Genomic DNA, 13,385 nt, shown 5'->3' on the forward strand with positions numbered 1-13,385 from the left:
AGGCTGCTCTAATTGATTTGCTTTGTTTTAACTAGAAACCCATTATAGGCTGGTCTGCATATTCTGTTTGCAAGTACTGTGCTGTATAAACTGGGAGAAGCAGAGGCAATGGCATGTGAGCACATCTCAGAGGTGAGGCCATTGATAACACATGGAGAAAGAGCAGAGGTCCAACTCTTGCACATGAAGGCTACTTTTCACAGGTAGCAAGAGATGAGAGGACTCCGTGTCAACATTTCTCTTGTCCTGTGGCCCTCATATCTAAGAAAGAAACGAGCAAGCAAGAAGACAAGACAGTTGCATGAAAATCAATCTCCTCTTCTGTCTACCTTATTGGTTGCGTCACACAGATTCGCATTTGTTAGAGCCAGATTTAATGTGTTCCCCTCAAATGTTCTGAGCAATAGATTTTCTAACGGTAAAACCTCTGTTTTATGCGCATGTGATAACAAATCAATAGAATCCCTTTACCATATCTTGTTTAATTGCCCTTTATACATTGTTCCCCAATCAAGGATTCTGAGTTCAATCATTCTGGAAATTGTTACTAAACCACCTGAATTGCATCTAGCTTATCTACTCCAGGACATAGACTCTTATAGAACATTACAGGTTGCCAGATTCCTGATTTCAGTTCTTTCATATAAAAGACTTCATGGAATGCTGCATGACTATTAAAAATCTAGTAAACTCTAGGCATCATCTTTATCTTCAAGGCCATAATACGGTACATCTAGAGATTGTAAGTACCGGTAATGCGAAGGAGATTATGCGTTGAAATATTTTAGTTGATATTTTAGAATATAAAATGCTGTTTTATTTATTGATTTGTTTTACCTTGTGGGCTTATAGCCGAATAAAGTATTATCTATCTTCAATCTCCTCTTCCACATCCACGATTTTAAACCGACTAATGTTACAGTTACGAGGATAGCTAAGAGTGGGAGAAAAGTGTCAAGGACATATTTTGATAACATACAAAAAAAAACAAAAAACCCACCACCCCTAACTTTGTATTGAAAAATGGGAACCCCTATCGCTTTATACAGATGAAAATAAAGTAAAATTGAAATCAATAAACTAGGAACAGCCACTCGTGACTTGTAAGACATTGTCCAATTGTACAACAATAACTCAGAGCCTAAAATTAGGGGCTTGCGTAAGAGATCCACGTTTGCTTGAATAGCTCCTGTGTTGGGTTGCTGATGTCACCCATCTGTACTGATCCCTTCATTATTGTACGGCTTAGTCAGGGAACAGAGCAGATTGAAGAGTCATGAAATCATAGCCCAATTAAGCACCAGCGAAGTACCAAGCAGACGACCGATATTTAACAGACGTGAGCGATAACACCATTGCGATGAGCCAAAGGTCTCCCAGCTTGCCCATTACTGGAACTGCTTCATGGGCTGATGCCTTCTTTGTTTCATGTTTGAAATATGGAATATTTTTTGTAATTTTGAACTATCAATCAAACAGAAGCAGGGATTGGCTTCTGTGAATGATATGCTTATTTATTATTATGTATATGCTTGCTTCCCTAGATTTTAATAGGATGTTTGCTCCCACAACAGATCTGGTTGTACTCATTATTGTTGAGTTGCATTTCAAGCACACTTGGGGGGGGGGAGGTGCTTATCCTGAGAGCTGATTATGCTGGGGGACAGGACAAGAAAGCCGTGGGAAGGCATTTTGTATCCATGTGTCCCCCGTTGACATTCACATGCTCTAGAGATGCATTGAACCCGCCACCCAGATATAACCTCTAGTGCATATCTGGGTGCATGCTGTCAACACTGTAAATAGCCATTCCCAACATCCATCGAAAAGCAAAATAGGGACAGTGTCATATCAGGTGGCACAAAACAGGGATTTCCCCTGGTTAGCAAGGACAGCTGGAGCATATAAAAACTTGAAGTGAATATGACACACACACACACACACACACACACACACACGTCTTTAAAATATACAATTGCTGCTCTCTTCACAAGTATTTTCAAGTGCAACTGGGATAACATATCCATGCCTGCATCCTTCATATTTGATACCCAGCATGTACAATCTGATAGTCATAGCCAACTATTTAAAATGCCTTAAGCATGAGCTTTTAGGAAAGCAACTATGTTAGAATGAGTGCAGAAGGAGGGGAAACTCTGTGGTATTGAGTAAAAATAAGTAAGTCAGCTCCTCTGCTTCCTGAGGAATGAGACTTGACAGTTTACAAAGAGCTGGTAATAAAACCCATGAGTAAATGAGCACCAGAGGATGGGCTTTGACATGAAGCAATGCACCAGTGGTGAAGCCATAGCAATATTCAGTAACTTATGCTGTTGGATGAGATTAATAAATTTAAGAGTGAGCCCAAGGGACATATTGGCAGAGGGGGGTACATTTGCATTTAGGGCAGGTGTTACTATACATTGGAGAAAAAACTTGATGTGGTTTAGTTTTAAAGTACATTTTAAGGTTCGGTGTTAAGCTGTCTGGAAGCATAAATGAAATCTATGGTTTGGATTGCCAAGACAAGTTAACTTAAGAAAGTCCATGGAAATAAATGTTGCTATTCAGACCTCCCACCTGAGTCAATTCCATGCAACATTTCTCTGATGGAAATAGGGACAATCCTGTTCAACAAATAAAATAAAATAAAATAAAAAGTTATTTATACTCTGCTCATCTGACTGGGTTGCCCCATCCACTCTGGGCAACTTCAAACATATATAAAACATACTAAAATATTAATCATTAAAAAACCCTATATAGGGCTGTTTCCAGATGTCTGCTAAAGGTTGTATATGAAACAAAATTAAAAAATTCCTTCCAGTAGCACCTTAGATACCAACTAAGTTTGTTCTTGGTGTGAGCTTTCGTGTGCATGCACACTTCTTCAAATACACTGAAACAGAAGTCACCAGACCCTTATATATAGTGAGAGAGTGAGGAGGGGTACTACTCAGAAGGGTGGTGGGAGTGGGTGATTGGCCCTTAGGTGTGGTAAACCTGTTGACGACTGTTAACGACTGCAATTGGTCTTACAGAAAAAAGCAAGGGGTGAGATGGCTAAAAGTAGCTTTATCATGTATAATGAGATAAGAATCCAATGTCTCTATCCAGACCAGGTCTCTCCATGGTTTTAAGTTTGGTAATAAGTTGAAATTCAGCAACTTCTCTTTCCAGTCTATTTCTGAAATTCTTTTGTAATAAGACAGCTACTTTGAGATCTTGTATAGAATGTCCTGGGAGACTGAAGTGTTCTCCTACTGGTTTCTCTGTCTTGTGATTCCTGATGTCAGATTTATGTCCATTTATCCTTTGGCATAGGGTTGTATAGTTACTTGTCTCGGGGGTCGCATAACTCCATGCCCTCCAACATCTCTCTGATGAAAATATTTTTATCATGTCCTTCCTCCAAGGAGTTCTGGGTAGCATAGACTATTGCCCTTCTTATCCTTACAGCAACCCTGTGAGGTAGGTAAATCCAAGAGATTGGGTGATTTTGGGCCAGCCACCATGGGTTTCATGGCTGAGCTCAACTCATAGCCCAATTCTAATATGTTCTGACTGCAATGAAGGGAATTAGACACATGCTTAACTCTCTAGCTGATTTTAATGGGACTTTAAAAAGCTTACTTTGTCTGAAATGTGCCTTATGTTGATATTTGTAAGTCCTGGAAATAGAAAACTTAAACTTTGGTCAGATTTCGTACCTATCTTTTGTTGCTGTGATTTCCCATTGGAAATCCTTCCTCCTGCCTACTCAAGAGTAATATATTGGGAGTATATGGGACATAGCATTGCTGTATTAAGCATTTAATTTTTTCTGCTCCTTCTCCCTTTCCCCCCTTTCCCTTCATTCTGTCATTACAATTATTACATGCATTATATTTCTGTCCTTTGCATGTAAATGTTCTCTCATGTGAAAATAACAGTAACGGTCTTTTTGAAAGGAAAACGACAAAAGGTCTATAGACTGCAAATTGCCTGCAACAAGAGAACCGTATTTCTTTTGCTGCCCTGTAGTGTAGTACAAATGAATGGTTGTGTGTGTGTTTGCTCTCCTGTCCTCTTTAGACAAAGCCGCATTAAAACAACTAACACAATACAAGGAGTAGAACAGAATCAGATCAAATAATCTAAGTGCACCACAAAAACAATACAAATCAGGAGGTTAAAGAACATAAATAAATTGGGAAGAGGCCTGTGAAACTAAAATAAAAAATGTTCAGATGTTGGTGGGATTCAATGTATAAGGGCACTAGGTGGGTCTTTCAAAGGGGAGAAATCTTGAAAACTGCTGCTGACACAGCACTTTACCTTGCACCAACTTTACTTCAGATTGTGGTGTGAAATGCAAGAAGAAGAAAAAGAAGAAGAAGAGTTTGGATTTGATATCCCGCTTTATCACTACCCGAAGAAGTCTCAAAGCGGCTAACAATCTCCCTTCCCTTCCTCCCCCACAACAAACACTCTGTGAGGTGAGTGGGGCTGAGAGACTTCAAAGAAGTGTGACTAGCCCAAGGTCACCCAGCAGCTGCATGTGGAGGAGCGGAGACGCGAACCCGGTTCACCAGATTACGAGTCCACTGCTCTTAACCACTACACCACACTGTCTTAGCTGATCTGAGTATCTGTCAGGGGTGGGGAGTCCGAACACTCCCCATGCCAGGCACCGCACCCCTCTGTACCTTCTTTGCACCCCAAGTGTTTTTGCCTGACTGGAATGTGCCCTTTGAATAGAACTATAATGCCTTCTTGCTTTTCTGGATGGAGGCTAGGTAGGGGAGAGAGAGAGAGAGAGAGAGAGAGAGAGAGAGAGAGAGAGAGAGAGAGAGAGAGAGAGACTTCAGTGCAAAGATAAATTTTGCATTTACTGCCCTTCCCACATTTTGCAGCAATTTGTGCATTTTTTTAAAAAAATCCTTATGAAAATCTTGGCATTTTAGTGTTGATTTTGACTAATGTGCACATTTTAGCAAGCAGTTTCCTCTAACACAACGCATTTCTCTCTGCTATTGTCAAAAATATATATTTGTGCACACTTTCCCCTGATCTATGCATTGTCATTAAACATTGTTTGCTTGGCAAACTTCATAGCAAATTTCAGATAAGTGTGAATTTCGCATAAGCGTGGATTTTGAAGGATGGTTGTGTTTCGCTTCTCCTGCTGTTTTGCAGTGTGCAGATTGGCTTGGCTTGGCTTCAAAGGAGACCTGAGTTGAATCTGCCCCCCTCCAATCCCTAAATGACACACAGGTGCCCAGTGCTATTTCTCTTGTTCTACTGTCACCTCTGCTCAAGCAGGGTTTTGCAGCTTTATGGAAAGAAACCTGCAGAATCGATTTGCCAGAGGTGCCCTAGGCGGACGGTGCACACTCTGAGCAAATAACAATGTCTATTTCATGCCACCATCAATTATCTGAAAGAAAGCTGGTGTGGTGGGGTGGACCCAGCAACAACTATCATTTAGTCCTAGCCTGGCAGCACTAGATCAAAGGAACAGCTTGAACTTAACTTGGAAATAATTCATCAAGAGCCATTTATGTAACTGAAGGGTGTTACTTGTCAGGCCCAACAAAGGACAAACGAGATGTGTTTGGCATTGACCCAATCCCACCCCCATCTTTTGAAGGACAGAACAAGGTAGTGCCTGGTGAAGGCCGGTGATTTCATAACAGGAGAACCCAAGGGCTTAAATGCTGTCCTAACACATGCGCACACCCACCCTGAGCAACACTTTGGAACTTGGGAAAGCTCTTTTTTAGCTGTTGGTTTCAAAGCTGCCAGTTGCCAGAGCTCCCTGGAAAGTTCGCAACGCACTTTAGCAGGCATGTCCATTTCCAATGTCGGCCTCCTCCGAATATTAAGGAATTTGAAATGTAGCTCCTTGAACGTGACAGCACTTTATGTTCCAGAGTCCTAATTACACTCACACACAAACACTGCTACTTGCCAAATGAAAACCAGAGCAAATGCATATATCATGACAGCGTTAAAACAGCAGGAGGTGCATGTTGCCTTTGAGTTGACTGTTTCAAGCCTATCTTGGCTTGGATCTCTGGCTTCAGCTGTCTTGCCCGAATTCCGTGGTAAAACCTCTTTGGGAACAGTGTCTTTAAGCAGGCTGGTTCTGAGCTAGGGCATGATTAGCTGCTGCATAAATCTGATTCTCACAAATATTATTTTTGAATTCTTTAGGATCTGAATTGGACCTGATTGTGTCAGTCGACCAAGCGTGAGATCATTCCTCCTTCATTGCATCATTTCACAGTTCTGCATAGGTACTGAAAAGACCTGCATTAAAGTGGCCTAGTCAAATGGAGTGGCCTTATTGTGCCAATCATGTGGCACTAATTTTTAGTGATTTGTGATCACTATTCCACTTGAATCCTACATGGAGCACTCATTATGAGCTTTCTCCAGAAATGACTTGTAGAATATATAACCAACATGCTTAAGTCTACTTAATGCATTAAGGGGTTAAGACCATAGAGTAAGCTCTCCTGCCAGGCTTGGCTCACCTTGGGAGGGACTAGGTAATGAAGCTTTTGTTCTTCTTCAGTCTACCTGAGAAGCTCAACGTGTGGTTGCTCCAAGCTCAGACTGCATGAAACCATTCTTGAGTTCTATTACCAATAATTTAGAAACTTTTACCACTTTGGAACTAAACTCAGTTTTACTGCCTCTGAAGCTTTTTCTGACTGCTGCATGGACAAGCACGTGAACCTGACCTTTGAATAGTTTGTAAGTAAACCAATTTTTAACTTACCAAAGGTGTGGTTGTTTCCTATGCTGGAGAAAGAGGGATGTTTCTAACCCAGAAAGGTATGTTTTGAAGGTCTAACAGCCTATATCCCGCATTTTACTTCACTGCACATTTTGTGGTTTTAAACCTGTGCTGGGGTTCTCTCACCAAAGAGCACTTGTCCCAAACTTGAATCTTGGCATCCAGGAAATGTTCTCTTTATATCTATTTTTCCTTGAACCAACATGACTGGGGGTGGAGTGAACTATAGATTTTGTGTTTTGTTTTAAAATGGTTTACATTGCCTTAACATATATTGGTCCATATACCGTATTTTTCGCTCCATAGGGTGCACCGGACCATAGGGCGCACCTCCTTTTTAGAGGAGGAAACAAGAAAATAAGGTTTTCCTCCTCTAAAAGCCCTGGTTTTTTTTAGGATCAGCTGAAAGTTTTGCAGCTTTTTTTGCAAAGGGAAAATCCCTGGGTTTTTTTTGAGGATCAGCTAAAAGTTTTCCAGTTGTTGTTGTTGTTGTTGTTGTTGTTGTTTTTTGCAAAGGAAGAAAAGCAAAGCTCCTTTTGCAGAGGGGGAAAAGCAAAGAGGAAAAGCCCCGTTGTTTATGGGGTTTAACTCACATTTCTGCAGCTTCTGAAGGAAAGGGAGCCATTTCTACAGTTTCCAGACAGATAATCTAATCAGCCAGTCACATGTCTGGGGAAACAAACAACCTCCCTCTGCAGCACATTCAACAATGAAGGGCGGGGCTGAAAGGGAGCTGGGACTCTTATCTCTCTCCCATCTCTTGCTGATGAGCTGCTGAGCGGGGTCCTTTCAACACCCCTTTTTTTCTTTGTAACATAAAAAACACTATCTGCTTTTGGCCCCTGGGCAATTCGGCTCCAGGGACCACCATTCGCTGCATAAGACGCACAGATATTTCCCCTTAATTTTTAGGAGGAAAAAAGTGCATCTTATGGAGCGAAAAATACGGTACTTTATTGCAGTGGGTTTTTTTGTTGGGAACAGTAATACATGAATGGGCAGGCAATATGTTGCCTAAGATCCTCTTCAGTGTCTGCCAAGGGTCCTAAAGGCACTTGACCTCTGTCTATTGCCCTATCTGCTCTATGCATTTAAGGCAGTATCACACTGCTGTAAATAGTCATGGCTTCCCCCAAAGAGTCCTGGGAACATAGGAAGACGCCTTACACTGAATCAGACCCAGTGGTCCATCTAGTTCAGTGTCGTCTGCACGGACTGGCAGCATCTCTCCAAGATTTCAGGCAGGATTCTCTCCCAACCCTACCTGGGATTGGGCATTCTCATACTTCTCATCTGTAGCAGAAGGGGAATGGTGGAAGAAGACAGAAATTTGTCTGAACTTGATACTCTGCTCACATCTCAGATTGAAAAAGGACAAAGAAAAGTCATTAGTAAAGTAGTGTATGAATGAATATTAAGGCCCATGTAACAATAGAAATGAGCTTTATTTCATAAAAAGTTTATAAAATGCATATTGTACAAAAATAAAGTCTGTAGAGAACTTTGGTTGGTTAACACAAATGTTTGAGACATAAATTGGTGGTGAAGTTAAAATCCCAAAAGAAAGATGCTCTCTTGTTTTTGACCTTGATTTTCCACAGAGAAAAAAAAATCACAAACTTTACCCTTTTTGTAGTTTCTGAATGTTAGCATTAGGCTGCCATTAGAGGTTGAGACTCTGGAAGAAAAGCTGATGGAGCAAACTATCAACTGTTAGTGAAGGCTCACTGCAAATGCTCAACTGACTCCAGTTAAGGTGCTGAAAGCTAATCTGAGCAAACAGTATGACTCAGCGATCAGGCTTTGTGCAGCCAGCGCTATGCTAAGGGGCCAATGCAGACTAGAGTGAAGGTGAACATAAGAGTACGAACCAATATTCTTACACTACCAGACTGCATGTTCTAAGCTGAGCATTTATCTAATTTGCTTGCGGGGAGATGAGATGGCGTTGCATCAAAGCAAGTGTTGTCCTACACTTTCCAGTACATTTTCCCCAAGCAGCCGTAATTTCACAACCTGAATTTGCTGGTATGACACTGAATCCCACCCCAAAATAGCCACAGTCTGGAAGTGCCCAAATGTTGCCTAAAGGACTGCTATTAACATCACACACATTAATTCCGAACTGAATGCGAATGACCTTAGTCTGGGTTGCAGCCTGATGTGTTGACTTAGGAGAACAAGTCATTTAAGCACAACACATCCCAAATGGATAATTGATCAGAAAACACCCTGGCTAAATCTGGGTTTTCTATTGGTTCATCTTAGGAAGCAAAGCAGTCTTGGCTTGCTAAAAAGAACAAGCAGGATTTAGGATATGTCTAGACCAACATTTTTTTAATGCAATTGGATGCAAATATTATTATTATTTTGCAGGGAGGAGTGTGTGTGCATGATCTGTGTTGTCTGGATGATGCAAAAGTGTGTGTCTGGTTGCCTGGTGCATTGTCTATCCTCATGACCATTGTCTATTTTTGACATCAGAGTCTTTCCCTGGACACAGTCCAGCTAAATTAAGGGCCCTTGGTTTCAGTGGAGTGTTAAGCATGTGTATAAATGCCACCCATTGAAACCAATGGAACAGGATTAAATCTGTGATCCACAGCAAAGAGAAGCAAAACTAGTAAAAAAAAAAAAGAAATGTGAAAAGAGTTCCTGACCTGGATGCACTCTTAGTGACTTTTTGCAATATACAGCATTTAGAGCTCTTGCTACAGAAAGCATCTCTTTTCTCTTTTCTTTTAAAAAAAAGTTCATTATGCAACCCTTGCATACCAAAGAATGCTGCTGTAGATTCAGCAAAGCATATGCATACTTTGATGCTCTTTGACTTAAAAATGTGTTTGCATATCTTTTTTTTCCATATAGGACTAATTGCTGTTGAATGTATTTTAGTTCTAAATTAGATCATTCATCTCTGTGCTTCATGGCAGACCATATAAAACCTGGTCTTCTTCTGCTTTGACTACTAAACTCATTAAACACAGGAGACATTGATTTGATACCCTGTACGGATTGCTTTCTCCCGGGTTATGCAATTGCCAATAAATAGATGCCTTAGCTGCAACAAAGGGGTTTGTGAATTTCTGCCAGAAGGATAGAAGGAGTTGGTCCTCCTAGTATGAAATGCCCCGAAAGCTGGAAGACTTAAGAGGCATCACAGTTTTAACTTTGGGGGGGGGGGTGAGCCTGGATGTACACGCAGTTCATACCTGTACTGCATAGTCAACCCATGCTGGCAAAGTAAACCTGTGGGTAGCTTTGCTGTCACCTTCCCCTGCACATCAACCCTGGCCAGCAATTAATGCAAGAAAGAGGCAAGTAAGAAAAGGTGCTTGCTTCGTGTCCTGTTAAGTGTTAGGGAGATGCTACGTACATATGCTGAAAGAGACAGATTTAAGAAGGGCAGGGAGGGAAATTTCATTAAGGACTAAATGGAATAAATTATTGACATTCATGAGGACTGCCCATAGCTCAGTGGTAGCGTCAAGGTTTTGCATGCACAACATCTCAGGTTCAATCCCTGGCATTTCTAATCTAGGGTGACACCTTATGCATCACCAGAAACAGAAAAGAAAGAGGAAATCAACACCGAAAAAGAGGAGGAAAGCGGAGGTAGGTTTGCATAACATTTGCATATGCTAATTGATATGTATAGATGAGGTATAGCAGCAATACACCAATATGTACAACACCTACTGTCATAAAATGAGAAGGCAAAAAGAGCCCTATTAGAAATATATCTATTAAATTACTCTGCTTCTTAAGAGTAGCATTTTCAGCAACTAACACCATATTTTAAAGCCCAAGCCTTTTGCAAGACTGCAGAAACATGTCAAATTTATCAGCACAAGTATAAAGCTTAAGTGCTCTGGAATCTTTCTAGCCATATTATGCTCTTCATTAAGGGTAACAGTAACTTTAAAAAAACAAACAAACTATCAACTCTCTGCAAACCTGCTTCATGGATGATAATATAAAGCTTATGGGGATTGGTTAAATTCCATCTGACAAAGATAATAGTTCAAAATCTGTTGATGGGGACCATCCAGCCAAAAGGTGAGGATTTACAACTCCAGGTCAGTGCAGTGGGACATGGTTTTAAATGCATGCTTAATTCTCCCATTGAAGTCAATGGGAATTCAATTTAGCAGGATTATACTCTTTGTTTTCCCCTACCCATTAGGGACACGGGTGGCGCTGTGGGTTAAACCACAGAGCCTAGGACTTGCCGATCAGAAAGTCGGCAGTTCGAATACCTGCAACGGGATAAGCTCCCATTGTTCGGTCCCAGCTCCTGCCAACCTAGTAGTTCGAAAGCACGTCAAAGTACAAGTAGATAAATAGGTACCGCTCCAGCAGGAAGGTAAATGGTGTTTCCGTGTGCTGCTCTGGTTTGCCAGAAGTGACTTAGTCATGTTGGCCACATGACCCGGAAGCTGTACGCCAGCTCCCTTGGCCAATAAAGCGAGATGAGCGCCACAACCCCAGAGTCATCCACGAGTGGACCTAATGGTCAGGGGTCCCTTTAGCTTTACTCATTATTCTAGCTAATGTTACATAGTAATTTGGGGAGTGTTAATGATGAAGTTGTGGACTCTGATCCCAGCTCTAATCTGCTGCAATTGTTTGTGGTCCTGGATGGGGATTTGAATTCAAATACATTTCAAAAAGACTTAGGTGAGCATCACTTCTAAATATGCTTGAGCATCCAGAGTTTTATCTACAGAAGTTTCATGCACATAAGCCTGAATTCATGGCTACATTTCATGGATTGGGGTGATCAATCATTGATTGATTGACGGCTCTCCCTGCTTCAGGAGAACTTGCAACTAGCTGAATGAGTTCAGTAATGTCACATCACCATGTGCAGGGGATCTGATGTGGGGAACAAGGGACTTGAACCCAAGTATTTTCCAGTGCTCCCAGATCTTATTCCTCTGCTGCCCTTTTTTAACCTAACCCCAGGCACCCACCATCTTAATTTGCTCAGAAACCTAAATTTTCGTCTATACATTTCAATTAGCATATGCAAATTTTATGTACTTTCCTGTCATGGGCCTGTGTCTTGAGTATTTAAAGCACCTAGTTCCAGTAGTGGAACACTAGCAGACAGATGAATTTTAATGTTGTACGGCAGAGGTATTCTCCATACCAACAGCACTAGTGGAAACCTATTTCACAGTCTATTGCGCACCAGATTTGATTGTGCAACAAAGCTACCAGCAACCTGCTTATGCTTTCTCTTGCACAGCAATGCTCCACTGACACCGAACAAGAATACAGCCAAGACCCTCTGTGTGTGTGTGCGCGCGTGTGTGTGTGTAGAGGTACTATAGAACTGGCCTATCAGTTGTGAGGTGGTTCTGTGATTTTCATTCAAAAGGTAAAGTAAGTGATTTTTTTTAAAGTTAGCATTTCATATATCAACCATGGACCGTTGTTCCCAGCATCTGTGTCTCATTGTTAACTTTGGCACCTGTTTTGAAGAAAGAAGCTTTAATAAATAAAGGAAAGGAAACTCAAGACCGAACCGTAATAAATAATCATCATCATCATAATAACTTAAATCTCAATAAATATTTTCTCTAGATTTGTCTCTGACCGGATGCATTGCACCAAGTAGTCTTTGTTCACTCACGACGACCTCAAATAGAAATGTAGTCCTTTAAGTAAGTGACCTTTAGTCCTTTTTGTAAACCAAGAAGAAAAAAAGATCCACATTTTTTTTTCCATGGTGTGGCCGAGGCAGGAGCAAGTGGTTAAAAACACAACTTGTCTTCAGAGAGATGAAGAAAAGAAAACTCTTATTTCTCCCCCAATTCTCATAATCATGCTTGAGTTCAATTCACAACTTTTGTGTTGGAATTGCTTTTCAAGAGCGGGTGGAATTTTAGCTAGCTAACTGGAAGCCCTGCTCGCCAATATACCAACAGTGCAATCCTGTTCATATCTACTAAAAAAACCAAATCTCAACAAGATCAATGGGCCTTATCCCCACGTAAGCAGGTATAGATTGGCAGGCTAAAAATATTTTTGCTGACACCTTAGGCTTGCTACTCAGGTTACCTCCATGGTGTGAGAGCTTCAAGAGTGCCACGACTTCCTGCTCCACCAGGTAACATGAGAAACCCAGTACATGGAGAGTCTGTTCCCCTCCATTCTCACGTTAACCTAATTTTGTGAAAGCTGATACTGTTGAGCAGAGAAGCTACAGCATACCTGGGGGGGGGGTTCCCCCTGATTCTGACAGTGGTGGTGGTGCTGTGGTTTCTATATTACCAGGGTATGTTGCAGGCACGCCAACTCTGCAGGGCAGAGGTGCCATCACCCCCCTCAATATTCCTTAGCAGGGAGCTCAGCCCCCCAAATATTAAAGGGGTGGAAGAGGCCAAGCCGCCAAGCATGGTCAAAAGGCAGGTTCCTTCTGGGCACAAGAGGGAGGAGGAGCTGCGGCCATTTGAAGCTGTGCAGCCCTCGGCAAAGGCCTCCTGCCAACGACGCCCCACCTCCTGATGATGCGTGTCACGCACATGACATCACAAGTGCGCGCCAGGCAGCTGAACCTCCCCAATCTTTGGCCCAAGGCAGTGCCTGG

This window comes from Lacerta agilis, chromosome 11 (assembly GCF_009819535.1).
Source record: "Lacerta agilis isolate rLacAgi1 chromosome 11, rLacAgi1.pri, whole genome shotgun sequence".
Lineage (NCBI taxonomy): Eukaryota > Metazoa > Chordata > Lepidosauria > Squamata > Lacertidae > Lacerta > Lacerta agilis.